Below are 16,900 nucleotides of genomic sequence, written 5' to 3' on the forward strand. Positions count from 1 at the left end.
AGGCTTATAAATGCCCTAGGGCAGATAGCCTAGTATGAACCTATGAACCTATTAATTAAACAAAGTGTACTTTCAATTTACAGGCCATAATTTCATTTATTTCAGGTAGTCCAGATACTGGTAGATTGTATACCATTAGACTTAATTAGGGAGAGCTGTCATTCTGGGGAAACAAGCAGCCCTAGTTTCAGTGAAACCTCTGTGGTTGCTTGCAGGTAGGAAGTTGCAGGATGATGCAACGTGTTTTATTTATTATTTTTAATGCATTTGTCATTTCAAAGCATGGTTTTCTTTGATGCAAAAGAAGGCAGGACTGAATGAGCCATATAATGTTTAACTGACAATAATGGGATAGAAAGATTATAAGTGATGTATAATGTTTGCAGCTACAGTTGTTTCAATGGCGTCTGTGATGCATAACTATTTTTGGGCCTGTGTCCCACTTTTATTTTTCGCTTTGTCCAGATTTCCTGCTTTAAGGTTGAGAGGTATGGTTCCATACTAAATCAGAAGTTGTATTACCTTGGAAGACCTTTCGACATAATTATGAAAAACAGAGCCTTTTTAATATATCTGCTTATTTCCAATATAAACTGCCATGTAACCTTGCAAATAACCTTCTTATTAAGCTACTTTACTTCTTTTGGAATTGACAGGTATGATTCATCTGTTCGGACATAAGCATTGAGTGCTAATGTGACTTTGATTTCTTGCAGCAGTCTGTGGTTTACATAATCACAATAACTTTTCTGTGTTTCTGGGTGTGTAATCAATTTAACAGTTTTAAAGATGTTTTCTAAAAATAAATAAATAAATAATCCTCTCTACACTTTGAGCTATTGACAAAGTCTGGGAATTTGTTTTTTTCAAAAGCGAAGGTTAGCATTACTGCTCAGTAAACTGTCAATCTGTCAGTAACTTCTGCACAAATTAAAATGTCTGAATGTCAAATGGCTTTAGATTGGAGGGAAGTTTATTTTTATTTATTTTATTTTACATTTGTTTACCGGGAAAGTCCGACTGGACACAGGTCCATTTTCAGCGGAGGCCCAGGGAGAAAAGCTCCAAAAATAACACAAAACAATATAATACAATATATGAGAGAGAGAGCAAATTATGGATGTAGTAGTCATACAATATGGCAGAGATTACATCTCGCAACAGTGAGAATCATTGAGGTACAGAATAAACTTAAACATTTTTTTTTACAGTTATAATTACAGCAAGGCAAATATCAATGAGTGAAGATTTTAGGAGAAAGCTGTTTGTACATAGCTGAAGCTCTGAAACAATCTTTTGGTATGGATTAACCTGGGGATTGACACAAGTTATATGTTTACATTGTATGTTGTATGTAGCATTATAATTTATGGTTTTCTTATTGATTTACTTTTTGCCGAGCAGTTTTGTTGATTTATTGTTGGTCCTTTTGGTGGTTTGAAATTACATGGATGAATCCATCTCTATTATGATTTTTTTCAGATATTTTGACTTCCAGACAATTTCATTCAGTGAGTGGTGTCATGTGATTACTGAGGTTGCCTATTTTAAGGGCTTTTGTGTTTGTGTTTGTGTGTGTGTGTGTGTGTGTGTGTGTGTGTGTGTGTGTGTGTGTGTGTGTGTGTGTGTAAGAGAGATTTAATATGTATACTGAATATAATTTTGCAAATGGAATTCTTAGTTAAACATGCCCCTCTTCTTGGGCAACTAGACTGGAGTAACCAATATTACATCTTAGCCATCCAGCTGGGAAAAGGTTAGTATGTGGATTTTCCATCTGGTTTGATGAAGGCTATGCTACTTACCCAAGGGCTACATTTATGGCTATCCATCCAGCTATTGTGTTGCTGAACTACATTGTTTGATAATGAGTGGAGCTTTTTACAGAAGTTGAAGGTTTTTATGTCAAGAACCTGTCAATAAAAAGTGGCTTGTTTATGTTGCAGTGAAGGCTGTGGTCTTTGTTGTGAGCGTTTTAAGTATAACCAGTATTTCTGAGGTAGAGGAAGTCTCTTAAGGCAGGATCTTTCTTAGTCTGGAAAGCAAGCCAATGATGACATTTATAGGGGCCAGTGAGAGACAGAGGAAAGCAAGAAGCTTTTTAGTCTGTTTGGATAACATAGTGAACATAGTCCTTTGATCTTTTTTGTCAGAAATGGTTGTAGTCTTTCTTTTGGCAGGGTGTTTTGCTGAGGCACATGCCAAAAGGGGCATTGCACTCAATAATGGCTCTTGTAAAGGAAGAATACAGGGATGTTATGACCTCCTTGTCCCTGGATGAGATACCCTTACTAATGAAGTGGGCCATGTAAAAAGATTTCCTTACAATGGAGACAACATGGTGGTCAAAAGTCAGGTTTCTATCAACCTGGGTGCCCATGTACCATACGACTTATTGCGTGCTTACAACATTGTTATTAATGTGATAATTTGTGGGGACATCACTCTCCTCAAAGGGGATGATGATGCATTTTTTGGCATTTAGCTTGAGGCCATATTTCTGGCACCAGTTATTTGTTTGGGTGAGACCCTCTTGTAGCTTATTCAGAATTGTTTTAAGTCAGTAATGTGAATTCTTTACTTTATTGCAAATTTGTTGGGTTATTTTTGTGGATTATAGTATTGTAGGACTGCTGATGTTGGCATTTTACATAGTTGGACTGCTGGAATGAATATCTGTTTATTTGTAAAAAAAATATATACATATATATATATATATATATATATATATATATATATATATATATATATTAACTAAGATGTTAGAGTTAACTGTTAGATTAGAGAATTAGAATTAGAATGAGAATTAGAATTTTAAGGCAAATATTAGACATTTATTACATTTAGTCATTGTTCAAATGCACCTACAGTACAGCCAGGAGGTTGACTGTGGTCTTCCGGAGCAACGAAAGAGTTAACTATATGATATATTTTATATGCGGCCCCAAGACCATTTCTGTTCACTGAATGCGGCCCCAGCAAGCCAAAAGGTTGGACACCCCTTTAATGCATTCTACCTCTTCTGAGGAAGGACAACTGAATGTGCTTGACAGACCTTCAACATGCCTGTTATCATATCAAAATATCGAACCAGTCCTGGAGGTCTCTCTACTTTCAGCTGGGTACTTATCATTTCCCATTCTGAGCACTGCCCTTTGGTCTCACCACAGCCTCCAGGGTGTTGACAAATGCATGTCAGTGGTGGTCGTCTATCTAAGTATCTAGACAACTGGCTACTTACTGCACCCACCAAGGATCTATGTATTTGATCCAGAGATGACTTGCTCCAGTTTTCTCATCAGTTGGGGATCACTGTAAACCTAATAAAAAGCCAGCTGACACCAACTCAGACAATAGAATTTATAGGGTGCCTCCTAGGCATGACGTCTGAAATTGCCAACTTCCAGACTCCAGGGTACTCTTTTTATGCTGTAAAGCTGAGGTCCTCTCTCTCTCAACCTCCACAGCAAGATTTATAATTTTACTACTGGGGTCAGTGGCTGCTTCTGTTACACTAGTTCCTCAGGCAAGATTCTATATGAGGGGTACTACAAAGGACCTTTTCTGTCCACTGGTCAATGATGTGTCAACCCACACAATTCCCATTTTATCTCACACCAATATTCAGACATCACATCTGCTGATGGTTGACCTCTTCACTAGTGGTGTGGGGTTGACCAGTCATTTTTCAAGTCCTGGAAACCACTTTTGACTACAGATGCCTCCCTTCTAGGCTGGGGGTGGGGCATTTCAAAGAGAAGATGGTTCAAGCCATGTGATCTACTGCAGAGGTCAGACTTTATATCACGGTCTTGGAAATGAGGGCAGTCCTCCTAGTGTTGCAGGTCTTTCAGGACTACAATCCTAGGGGTGTGATGTCCATCCAGAGGGACGATATGGCTGTAGTTTGGTATATCACTTAAAGAAAGGTGGAACCTGTTCACATCCACTATGTTGGGAAGTCATGAGGGTTTGGTAATGGAAAATGTTTTCCTAATGCTTTCTAGTGGTAATACATAACTCTGGGAACACCAGTGTTTCAGTGACAAGGTGAGTAGATCCTTTTTCTTGCTTTACAAGTAGTCCACTCAACCAGTATTTTTCAGTCACTTGGGCCAGCCATGCTGTGACCTTTACATCCCGTCTGAACACCAAGTGTAGCAGCTACTTTGTCTTGATCCCCCAAGGGGGTCAATCACTGAGGTGTGCTCTGGTTCACACTTGGCCTCTGGGTCTCATATACTCTTACACCCTTTGCCCTAATATCGAAGTTCCTTCAGAAATCTGTTTGGTGCAAGTGAACAGTGATTCTCATTGTCCCCTTCTGGCCCTGTTAGGTTTGGTTCCCCTTCCTTTGGCCTCATCTGAAACACCCTGTGTTGGTGTTGGACCCTCTTCCAGATCTACTATCTCACCCATCTGATCAGCCTCACCTGTTTTTAAAACCCTAAAATTAATCACGTGGTTCCTCCAATTCCAGTCATGGCCAGGAGTGCCAGGTTTTCCATTTTATAGATCATGTCTTCTCACAAAAATGGAACACCAGAAAGGTTTACAAAAGCTAAGGGAAGAGGTTTACTATCTTAACATCATCAAAGAGTTTAAATCCTTTGGAAAAAAGGCTGCTGTTCCTCTGATGTCAGCTTGTACATCCCTTTATAAAGCAAGACTAACCTATACAACTGGTAGTTCGTTTTCTGAGAAAAATGTGGCTTACAGTAACCAAACAGTACAATCATTGTGTAGTGAAAGAACTGTAAAATATACAATGTAGACAATAGACTAATAGTAAACATAAAGTACTAACATTCAAAACCTTATGGAGATCCAAATTCAGGCAGGATGAATAGTTGTAGAATATTCATAGTGCTACAGGGTTCCTTCTTTGCAGGTTTAATGTTGCAGTGTTTCATGTAATTCTACTATATTTCTTCTTGTAGTAGAATTTCCATCATCTGTACAGATCACATGCTGCTCTATAACTAATTCAGGGTGCTGGTATCCACTCATTCCTTACTGAAGTATGTCTGTCTTTCTTGCTCATATATGATCCTCACTGTTTTGTGTGTGCCCATTTGTCCATGTTGCAGCTCCACATAATAATAGTTTAAATTCTTCCTGAAGGGTACAGGGGTTAGAAGGAGTTTTGGCAATAACACCCAGTTTGTAGTCATCTGCAACCTTTAACCAGAAGTCTGTTTTCTCAGTTTGGAGAGTAGAAAAGTAAATGCTGATAAGGTGAAGGTCGCAATACGAGAGACCTAGGGGACATTGCTTGTTACCTACATACATTCAGATGAAGTGCTTGCCACATGAGGTATGTGGGACCTGTCTTTTAGCCATTTTGCTATCCATCTTATTGTGTATCAATTTATATTTAAAGCATTTAGCTTGCTTACAATGGGTAGGGTATGCTGTCAAACTGGCTAGATCAAGATATGCTGTGTGAACAGCATGATCACTGCTAACAGCAGTCAGCTGAACGATTCTTAAACTAGGTGACAGAATTGGCAAGAGCTCTTTTCTGTTTCAACAAAACGTAGTATAATGGCCAACCATTTTGATAATGTTAATTTGGTCACTTGTTAAGAGTTTCTTTCTCTTCTCAGATGAAGCAAAAACCTTTATTTTTTTGTGATATTTCTACTTAATAACTGAGATGTCTGCATAAACAAACTAACTAGGAGTCATGCTTTGGAAAGAATAATGCCAGCTGAATATTTTGGTTTAGGTTCGCCATACAGTGACCATTATAGGTATGAAAAATCTATTATTTCTCAGAACTACCCAGTCATCCACATATACTGCACTGTAGCTCAGAAATTCTGCCAAGGATTAATGCCTCCTAGAAAGTGATTTTCATTAAAAAATATAAAACAATCACAGAGGTGGTAGGTTCAGTTTTTTAATCTTGAAATTATGAAATTTAGTCTCAAAATAGAGTAAAGGGCATGCTGGTATGACTGTTCCCTGTAAAAAAGTCTTAGCTGTAGGTTCAAGTTGAAACCTGTAGAGTCATAAACAAATCCCGTGGAAAAACAAACTTTTTTTAAATGCCTTTGTTAAACAATCACTTAAGTCATAGGCACACATATGTCAATAGAAAATAAACCAAAACATATTAGCTTTTTAGTTTATATATTTATTACATATACATATGTTTTTCGTCTTTATGATATCTGTCATTCAGCTCAACATTACATAAATTGCTCAATTCCTACCTTCCCTTAAACCTCACTCAGCCTCCGGAACATTATTATTCGTGCATTGTTCCCACAAATTCCATTTATTTCTGTGTAACTTGCTTCTTCCCCTTTCAAAAGGTCCCACTTTCAGTGATTTTATCTATTTTATAATATTCAGTACTTCAAATACAGTTGGCTTAAATTATGATTTCCATTTTCTAGTAATTGCTTTTTTTGGCAGCCAGTAGAATTAAACTTAAGCATTACAATATCTAAGCGATTTAGATCCTTTGTCCCCAGCTCCAGTGAATCATTTCCTTGGCTGCAGCCATTTCTTCCCCAATGTTTCTGACAGAGTACACTGTAAGGCATTTTTAAAATCTGCCAACTCATTAAACTCCCCAAAAGACATGTTACCAGTAACCCATTTCTTCCCCATCACACCTACAGCACTTGTTATTTACCTGATGAAAAATTCTTTGTCTGCTTGGGGTATAAAATAGCTATGCAAACAATTCCAAGCGAAAATCCTAAATGTTCTGGACTTTGTTGCACATTTGGGAGTCATACATGTGTCTTCTTGCTCTTTTTAAGTTGCTTTTGCAGTCTCTCTTCCTAATCTTTTCTAATGTCCACTGATTTAATGTTAAGTTGTCTATCTCGCCTTCATTCTTGCTAGTTGGGTTCGGAGCCAATCCTCGGCTCCGACTCGGCCATCTTCAAAAGCTCGAGAGCTGCTTACTGGCTTGAGGTCCACCTATATCCCATGATGCCTGGTGCTAGATACCCAGATCTCGTTTGCCGCTTTCACTACGAGGTTGCGTTTACTGGCTCAGGTCGTATATTTTTCACTTTATTACTATATATTAGGGTTTATTGTATATTATTGGTTTAAATATTTACTGTTTTTTTCATAGTTTTAGGTATTTCTAGTGTTTAACCCCCCCCCCCCTTGAAAACTCATTTTCTTATTAGAAAGTTTTTTTCCCCTCCCTCCCCTTTTCCATTAGGGTAGGCAGATTTAGTTAGAGGCTTATCTTTAACATTGTAAATTCTTTCTATAAAAATTGTAGTATTTGTAGGTTAGTTTTAGGCTATCTTATACTATTTTTGTGTGTGTGCTGTTTGGGTGTGGTAACTTGTGTGGACTGTGTGTGTTTTTTTCTAGTTACCAGTTCCCCCTTAGTACTCCTTATTAGTATTGGGCTTTTCCTTTACAGGAATGTCTAAAGACACTAAAGTGTCAGGATTCAAGAAGTGTGACTCATGCTGTCAGAAAATGTCACTGACAGATGGTCACATTTCTTGTGTCTACTGCTTGGGCTCCCTACACCTGCAGGACTCTTGTTCGGTGTGTCATGCCTTTAGTCCAAGAGTCCTGCAGGAGTGTAGGAATAAGCTTATCCTTAGGGGTTTGCTTAAACCTGAAGGATCACCGGCAAAGACTCAAGTCAGTGAAACCTTCTAGGCCATCGAAGCCGTCGGCTCCCAGCTCGGAGCCGTCGCCAGGTATGGCTTCTGCTTCAACTTCAGTTCCGGCTGGAACCGAAGTACCTATCTCTACATCAACTTCGGCTCCAGCAGGAGCCGAAATACCCATTTCCCAGTCGGCTCCAACCCTCCTGTCGGAACCTTCAGGGAGTCGAAAACGCTCCATGTCACCATCCTTGGAGTCAGTGCACACTGCTCCAGGGTCTCCCTTATTGCAATCTGAGCGGAGTCATCGATCCCACTCTTCTCGGTCATCTAGGCTATCTGACCATGATTTGGAGAGAGAGGTGAGCAGGCTTTTAAAGTCGCAGGCCCTGGCCAAAATGCTATCCAGCCCCCCTCATCAGGGTTTGGCTCTACCTGTTCCTACAATAGTTACTCCTTTGACTCATCCCTTGAGTTCGGAGCATGCTGTGGCTGGAACCGTGGGTCGGTCGGCACCTATACCTCTCCTTTCGGTTCCATCATCGGCTCCGATCTCTTCCATGGTGCTGTCCTTGGAGGGATCTGGGCGCCGGGACTCCCTCGTCGGCTCCGAGGGGGCGAGTGGCATCGGACTCTTGTCCAACCCCGTTCTCCCTCTCGGAGCTTCGGTGCAGGTGAGTTCAGCTCCTACATTGGCTTTGGAGCCATCTCTCTCGGTGCCGGAAGGATTCCGGTCTCTTCAGAGCCAGAGCCTTCTCCGGTATCGGGAAGGGGTGCCTTCAAGGTCATGAGGAGTGTGCTGGCATCTGAGTCAGCCTCACGGTCGGCCCCATCGGCTCCTCCCCCCATGGTGCCTTCTCCTGCCTCTGCTCCTCCTCCAGACCCCAAGCATGGGGAACAAGCGCTCCAGGGCACCCCATTGGGTGTATCTTCCTCTTCCAAGGCCTCTCCTGTTCATTCAGAGGAGCCCCCTCGAAAGAGGAATGCAAGAGGAAGCATGTAGACTCACCTGAGTCTGCCACTTCAGATACCGACTTGGAGAAGTTGGAAGGGTCCCCGAGATCCCCCTCTGAGGACGTCTCCTTCTCAGACATCCTTGAAATCCTTAGGCAGAGGGGGAACTGGACTACCCTTAACCCTTCCGAGGATGAGTCGGTATTCCTGGACGCATTTGGTTCCCGACCCTCCACCTCCTGGGTGTCTCCGCCTTTCGATCTACTGATGTCGGTGGTGGCTCAAAAGGCATGGTCAGCTCCAGACACAATGGAACCAACTCCCAGCATGTCCACAAAATTCATCACTGCCCCTCAGGACAAGCAATTTCTGACCAAGGGTGTTCCCATTGATGCCATGGTGGTAGCAGCGGCTACTAAAAAGGAGTTGGCTGAAACTTCTTCATCTGTCCATCCCCCTAACAAGGAGTCTAGGATGATGGCCAGATATGGGAAGTGGATGTTTTCCTCAGCGACCTTTTCCATGAGGTCTCTGCTGAACTATTTGTGACATTTTACCCGCCCTCAAAGGGATCTCCTTAAAGAGTTAGGAGATACCTTTCAAGATCCATCAGCTGCGGGGGCTCAGGCTAAGATTTCCTCCCAGCTGGCGACTCTAAATTCTGTAGTAAACTCCTCCATGCGGCTCATCTCTTATGCAGCCGATGGAGTGAGTAGAGCTGCAGGCACAGGTGTGGCTTTTAGGAGACACGCTTGGATGCGGCTATGCAACTTTGCTGAACCCTTCAGGGCGTCTTTCACCAACACCCCCTTTGATGGTTCTGCTCTGTTTGGACCACAGGTGAAGGATATCCTTACCAGGTGTGAGCAGGAAGGCAAGACTCTCTCTGCCGTTGGAGTCCGTTTTTCCACTCCTTCAAGATCGTATCCCAAGGGTCAGAAGGGTGGGAAAATGTGGTTCTGGAAGTCCCAGGGAGCCATGCCTGACACACGTGGAGAGTTCCCCTCCAGGGGCAGAGGAGGGAACAACAATAGATGCCACCCTAGGGGCAGAGGGGGTCCGCAAAATCAGGGCCAAAGAGAATCCTTATCTGACAAGCCCTTCCAGCATCCCTGAAGTGCTGCCCGACTGTCCACCTTCGGAGGCAATCGGGGGAAGATTATCGCTGTACCCAAAAGCCTGGCAAAGTATAACACAAGACAAATGGGTACTTTCTATAATATCCGAAGGCTACAAAATCCCCTCCTTTCGTACTCCACTCCTTTCCAACAAGTCCCTTCCAGATATTCCACCCAATCTAAGGGATCAGGCAGTTCAAGAAATTTCAAAACTACTAAGGAAAAGAGCCATCCAATCAGTCCCAGCAGACCAACAAGGATCCGGAATTTACTCAAGGTTCTTTTTGGTACCAAAAAAGACAGGGGACTGGAGACCCATTCTGGATCTCAGCAGACTAAACAGGTCTGTGCAAAGAACGAAGTTCCGGATGGTCGCGCTACAGTCCATTTTACCCTTTCTGGGTCAGGACAATTGGATGTGCTCCATAGATCTTCAGGACGCGTACTACCATATCAAAATGCACAGGCGCTCCAGAAGATTCCTCCGCTTCCGGCTGGGAGCCAGTCATTATCAGTTCAGAGCTCTGCCCTTTGGTCTCACCACAGCCCCCAGGGTGTTCACTAAATGTTTGGCAGTAGTCACTGCTCACTTGAGACGGCAAGGATTCCAGGTGTTTCCATATTTAGACAACTGGCTTCTTACTACAACCACCAGGCATCACCTGCTGCAAGCCAGAGACTACACCATCCGAACGTGCTCCACTCTAGGCATTACAATAAATTTCGAAAAGTCTGCATTGTTGCCTTGTCAATCTATTACCTTTATCGGTGCAAACTTAAACACAAAGGACATGTCACCCACTCTCCCAGTAGACAGAGTGTTAACCATTCAACAGCATGACCAGGTCTTATTAGGATGCAAAAGGCTTCAGGCCAGATTCATCCTAAAAACGTTGGGTGTCATGGCAGCGGCTATAATACTAGTCCCCCTTGCACGTTTTCACATGAGGATTCTTCAGTGGATGCTGTTCACGCAGTGGTCCTTCCAGCAACTCCCATTGTCTCACATGATATTGATCACTCAGTCATGTAAAAACCAACTTGTTTGGTGGATGGTTTCCCCATCATTACACCAGGGCAGACCATTTGTTTTTCCTCCTCCAGTAGCTACGGTGACCACGGACGCCTCCCTGATCAGGTGGTGGGGGGCATTTTCAGGGCAGAACAGTCCAAGGCACCTGGCAGCCTCACGAATACCATCCGCATATCAATGTCTTGGAGATGAGAGCCGTGCTTTTAGCGTTGCAAGCACTTCAGGACTCTCTTCCCACCGGGACGTTTGCAATTCAGACAGACAATATGTCACTGGTATGGTACATCGACAAGCAGGGCGGAACCAAGTCATATCCCTTATGTCGAGAAGCACTCAGACTTTGGCAGTGGGCGATTTCTTCCCAACGGATGTTCATCGTGTTACCCTGCTGCAGTCATCACACTTGGGGTTATCCTGTCGTCAGGCGGTCCCACAGTCGGCCGGAATTCCAAAGTCTTGGTCCGACGTCGGTTGCTGTCGCCTCTTCCCTGATGTCAGTGCGCCAGGGGTATAAATAATGCAACCAACGCCATTTTCTTCAGTCTTTCTTGCCGCGCGGTGCCCGAAGCAAAAGCAGTGCGGAAGTGCCGGTCAGCCGACTCTTGAGATTTTCAAATTCAAATTTCAGACCGAAGTCTTCTATAAAGCTAAGTACCCCGTTGGGGAAACTTTTCTTGCCTCAGACCGATGTCAGAAAAAGTTAACAATTGTATTTCTTGTGGGAAGCAAATACCTCATAAGGATTTTCATTCTTATTGCATACCTTGCCTAGGCCCAGACCACGACGTCACTTCTTGTCGGTTTTGTGCTAGATTTAATAAGCGTACTATTAAAAGACGCTTTGATTTCGCACGTCATTACTTCAGTAGAAAATTTAACTACACCATGCCATCGGAGCAACCGACTACCGGCGTGCACAAAAAACGCAAGGATAAGGACCGACAGCCCAGGCCTAAACCAGATTCCGAGGCCTCGGCAGATCCGGTCTCTGGTCCTCAGTGAGGCTCCGACGCAGCCCCTGACTACCGCAGATCTGGAACCTGAGACCGCTACGGAAATTTTGACGGAATGTACCAGGCCTACGCAGCCTTTTACTTCAGGCCCTTCCGACGACCTTGTTACAAAAGACGTCGGTGCTACAGAAACGCCATCGGTTTCTGAAGGCGTTTTCAGACCGACGACTCTTACGACCAGACCATTTTCTAAGTCGAAAACTCCTTCTAAATCTAAAAAGACTGCTCTTCAGTCTGCTGTTCAAGGCCCCATGCCTAAAAAACAGATGCTCAAAATGGCTGAAGATTTGATTTCTTTAATCAAGGGTTCCCAGCCCCCTCCTGACAAAAGGCCTAGACAAGAGGAAGATTTTGCATCCTCTGAGCAAATGTTCATTTCTTCAGACTCCTCTGAGGACCAAGATTACTCCTTCTCTCCTTATGAAGATTCAGATGCTGAGGACTCCATTCCCTCAGCTTCACCACCTGAAGACTACTCCTTTGGGGAAACTTTACACACTATGAGGGAACATTTTCACTGGGAAGGTCAGGACTACTCTGATTCAAAGAAAAGGCTCAGAGAGTTTTTTTTACTCCCCCAACATAGACCACTTGCCATCCCACCAGTTTTGGACATTGTGGATGATGTCTATTTAGAATCCAGTTTCAACCCAGACTCTCTTCCTCCTGCTCCGGCTAAGCCTGACAGATACTACAGAGTGCCTGATTCCCACAAATTTCTTTGCAAAAGCCCTGTAGCTGACCCAGAGACTATCTCCTTAGGGTCCCAAGGGGGCAAAGGCTTCTATGGCTAAAAACCCAGTACCTTCTGAGAGGGATTCCAGAGCACAAGACAGGTGGGGGAAAAGGTTTACACCTCAGCCACACTAGCTATGAGGGCACTGAATTGTCAATTTCACATGCTTAAGTATCAGCAATTTCTAATCTCTCAGTTAAAGCAGAGAATAACTTCTCTCCCTCAACATTCTGAATTGAAAGAAGTACAGGATCTGTTGCACGCCACTGAGCAGGTGGGCAAACATACATTACAATGTGGATTTGATTCTTTGGAGGCCTCCTGCAGAGCAGCTGTCACTGGGTCTGTTATACGTAGGCATGCTTGGTTAAAGGAACAAACTCTGCCTGATCATGTTAAAGCAAAACTACTAGATGCTCCCTTACAGCAGGATGTTCTTTTTGGAGCTAAAGCGGAAGAAGTTTTAAAGAAAATGAAAGATAAGGCAAAATCTATGCAGACGGTCAAAGATTTCCTACAAGTACAACCCCCTCGCTTCAGCCAGAAACTGGCCAACAAATAATTGGTCCTTTCCAGCCACTGACAGACCACAGAGGGGTAAATACAGACGCCCTAGGGGCAGAGGACAACCACAAGCCCAGTATAAACCTTGCCAATGGGGCACTACCACACAGAAGGGTGGAGAAGACAGGTCTCAATCCACCAGAAGGCAAACTCAATGACTTGCAACTCATGTGGCCAAGCAATACTCTCTTGGCAGCCCCCATGGGGGGAAAACTCACACTTTTTGCAGAAAACTGGCACATGGTCACAAAGGACAAATGGGTCCTAGACATAATTTTACGAGGATACAGATTCCACTTTCACACCTTGCCAATGAAAAGAGGAATGCCAAACCTGCCACAAAATCAATGGGCAGAGGCACAAAAGCAAATTACAGTCCTCATGGACATGAGAGCCATTCAACTGGTACCTACTCGAGAGCAAGGCCAAGGATTTTACTCAAGACGCTTTCTAGTGCCCAGAAAGGACAATGCCGGGAGACCAATTCTGGACCTTTCAATTCTAAACACTTACTTACAAGTACCCAAATTCAAGATGCTAACACTACAGCAGCTACTTCCCATGTTGGGCAAGGAAGCATGGCTGGTAACACTGGACCTCAAGGAGGCATAACCTGCATGCTCCTATCAGACAAAGTTGCAGAAGATACCTCCGTTTCATTGCAGGTTCAACCCATTACCAATTCTCTGCATTGCCCTTTGGCTTATCTACTGCACCCAGAGTGTTTGCAAAATGCCTGGCACCAGTAATTGCATACTGCAGACAAAGAGGAATTCAAATATATCCATACCTGGATGACTGCCTCATCCACGCAGAAAGCAAGGACATTCTCTTAAATCATCTGGCCTTTGTAAAACATCTACTAAACTGCCTGGGGTACACAATAAACGAAAAGAAATCAAAACTAGTACCCTCACAAAAAATGACATTCCTGGGTGCCAGCTTGAATACAACGGCCCAGAAGGCTTATCTTACGCCAGACAAGCAACAACAACTGACTCAATATTTCAAGACAATGGCAACAAAGACCCAATTAACTGCAAGAAAAATTCTGCAGGCTTTGGGCTTCATGGCATCTTGCATACTAATAATACCATTTGCAAAGCTGCATATGAGGAAATTACAACGGTACCTAAAAAGCGTATGGTCTCAACACAGCCACAGCTTGGACACAATGATATCTCTCATTCCCTGCCTACAACAGGAATTTCTATGGTGGTTACAGGCATGTCACTTCAACAAGGGTCAGCCTTTCACCTTGCCCCCAGCCAGGCAAACAATCACAACAGATGCTTCAGACTACGCCTGGGGGGCGCACATGGCAGGACAATGCATTCAAGGCCTATGGACTGCAGATCAAAGAAATCTGCACATAAATCAAAAAGAGATGCTAGCTGTACAGAAAGCTCTGACAGCCTTCAAGGATCTATTACATCCAGGACAACTTGCAATAAAGACGGACAACACCACAGTAATGTGGTACATAAACAAACAAGGGGGCACACATTCCTACCCTCTATGCAGGCAAGCAATGATCTTATGGAACACAGCTCTGGCCTACCAAGTCCAGTTACAAGCTCAATTCCTGCCAGGACAGAAGAACACATTGGCAGACAACCTCAGCAGAAACATCAAAGATCCCCACGAGTGGAAACTAGATCCACAAATATTTACAATGATAACTCAAAAATGGGGCCTTCCATACATAGACCTGTTTGCCAGTCATCAAAACTACCAACTGACAAAATTTTGTGCAAGGACATTTCACCATCAGGCTTGGAAAATGGACTCTCTCTCTTTCAGTTGGAAAAACCTGACAGTATACGCCTTCCCTCCATTGCCTCTCCTCACAAAGGTTCTTTTGAAAGTCAAAAAGGAGAGACCGAGGCTGATTCTCATATCCCCAGACTGGCCACGCCAGCACTGGTATCCGCTATTGAAAAATATGGCCCACAGCCCACCATGGATATTGCCCCAAATACCCCATCTGCTTACACAACAAAACAATCAGATTCTTCACAGCCAGCTCAAAACTTTAAATTTGGCTGCATGGCAGATCAACTAACCATCCAACCAGCTTCTCTTTCACAAGCAGTTCTGGATGTTATTCTGGAAGCCAGGAGGCCAAGCACCATGAAGGCTTATTCAGATAAATGGAAAAGGTTTTGTGCCTGGAACCAATCTAAAGGCCAAGACACAATTCAGCCTCACATGCCTCACATTCTACAGTATTTAGCTGAGATGTTACACAAAGGACTTTCCTTTTCCTCAATTAAAATCCATGCTTCAGCTATTTCAGCTCATTACAACACGGATCCACCTTTATTTTCACATCCTCTTCTAAGGCAGTTCCTTAGAGGTGCAAAAAATATTCGACCACCCAGGAGAGCTCCTACACTGACATGGGACCTCAACTTTGTTCTGGAAAAACTAACGCTACCTCCCTTTGAACCAGCTTTCTCTGCAGATCTTCAGTTCCTATCATGGAAGACTGCCCTGCTCCTAGCAATAACTTCAGCTAGAAGAGTCTCAGAGCTACAGGCACCAATGGCAGTGGAACCTTTCCTCATTTTTCATCAAGACAGAGTTTCTCTACGAACTAATCCTTCCTTTATGCCTAAGGTGGTTTCCAGTGTAGCTTTAAATCAAACCATCCACTTACCCACCTTCTTCCCCAATCCACAGAACAAAGGTGAGAGACTCCTGCATACCTTGGACATTCACAGGCAGCTTTGTTACTACTTGGACAAAAGTAAGGCTTTCAGAAAATCTGACCAGCTCTTTGTATCCTATGCTACAGCTTCTCAAGGGAAGGCTATACCAAACAAACCATTTCTAAATGGATAGGTCATTGCATACGTTTCTGCTATACCCATCATGGGAAACCAGTTCCTGCTACCATTAGATCCCACTCTACCAGGGCAACAGCTACCTCTACAGCCTTTCTCAGGGGGGTTCCAACCAAGGAAATTTTAGAAGCTGCAACTTGGAGTTCAGTACACACCTTTACCAAACACTATCACTTACCTCTTTACTCTAAGTCCAGGGCGGGCTTCGCCACTGCAGTTCTGCAGGGCCTTATTGCCCCCACTAACCCTCTATGATACCTCCTCCCTACCTTAGCTTTGGGATTCTACCCAAGTGTGATGACTGCAGCAGGGTAACACGATGAACATAGTACAGTTTTGTACCTACCATAAATGTAGATGTTCGAGTGTTCACCCTGCTGCAGTCCAGGTTACCCTCCTTCCATCCCCTCTGTTCTACTGACTAAATCTCTTCTATGCCTTACTGATGTATTTGCTTATAGCTGAAGGGATTTTGTGTTTGTGCAGTGTTTTTCCCATTTGGTACTAATTCTGACCACCTTTTTGGGAGGCACCTGACATCTGGGGAAAGAAAAACTGAAGAAAATGGCGTCGGTTGCATTATTTATACCCCTGGCGCACTGACGTCAGGGAAGAGGCGACAGCAACCGACGCCGGACCAAGACTTTGGAATTCCGGCCGACTGCGGGACCACCTGACGACAGGATAACCCCAAGTGTGATGACTGCAGCAGGGTGAACACTCGAACATCTACATTTATGGTAGGTACAAAACTGTACTTTTCTGATAGCAGCGCACATCCCTGGGAAGTCCAACGTTATAGCGGACAGGCTGAGCAGAGCAATTCTCATGCCTCACAAGTGGTCTCTCAATCAGACTGTGGCGGACAAAATCTTTCGCAAATGGGGTCAGCCTTGCTGCGACCTTTTTGCCACCCCCTTCAACAGCAAGTGCGACAAGTTCCTCTCTCTCCTCCCTCTTCCCGGACACTTCCCCGTGGACGCTGTAGTTCACGATTGGCCTCAGGGACTTCTTTATGCATTCCCTCAGTTT

General features: G+C 43.7%; 1 protein-coding gene across 2 annotated transcripts in view; it reads left to right on the forward strand.

Moving 5' to 3' along the window:
- POMT2 (protein O-mannosyltransferase 2) overlaps positions 1-16,900 on the forward strand; it is a 1,453,485-nt gene that overhangs the window by 864,057 nt on the left and 572,528 nt on the right. The gene's annotated exons all lie outside the window — the stretch shown is intronic.

This window comes from Protopterus annectens, chromosome 6.part0, assembly GCF_019279795.1.
Source record: "Protopterus annectens isolate FY-2018-M chromosome 6.part0, PAN1.0, whole genome shotgun sequence".
Classification (NCBI taxonomy): Eukaryota; Metazoa; Chordata; order Ceratodontiformes; family Protopteridae; genus Protopterus; species Protopterus annectens.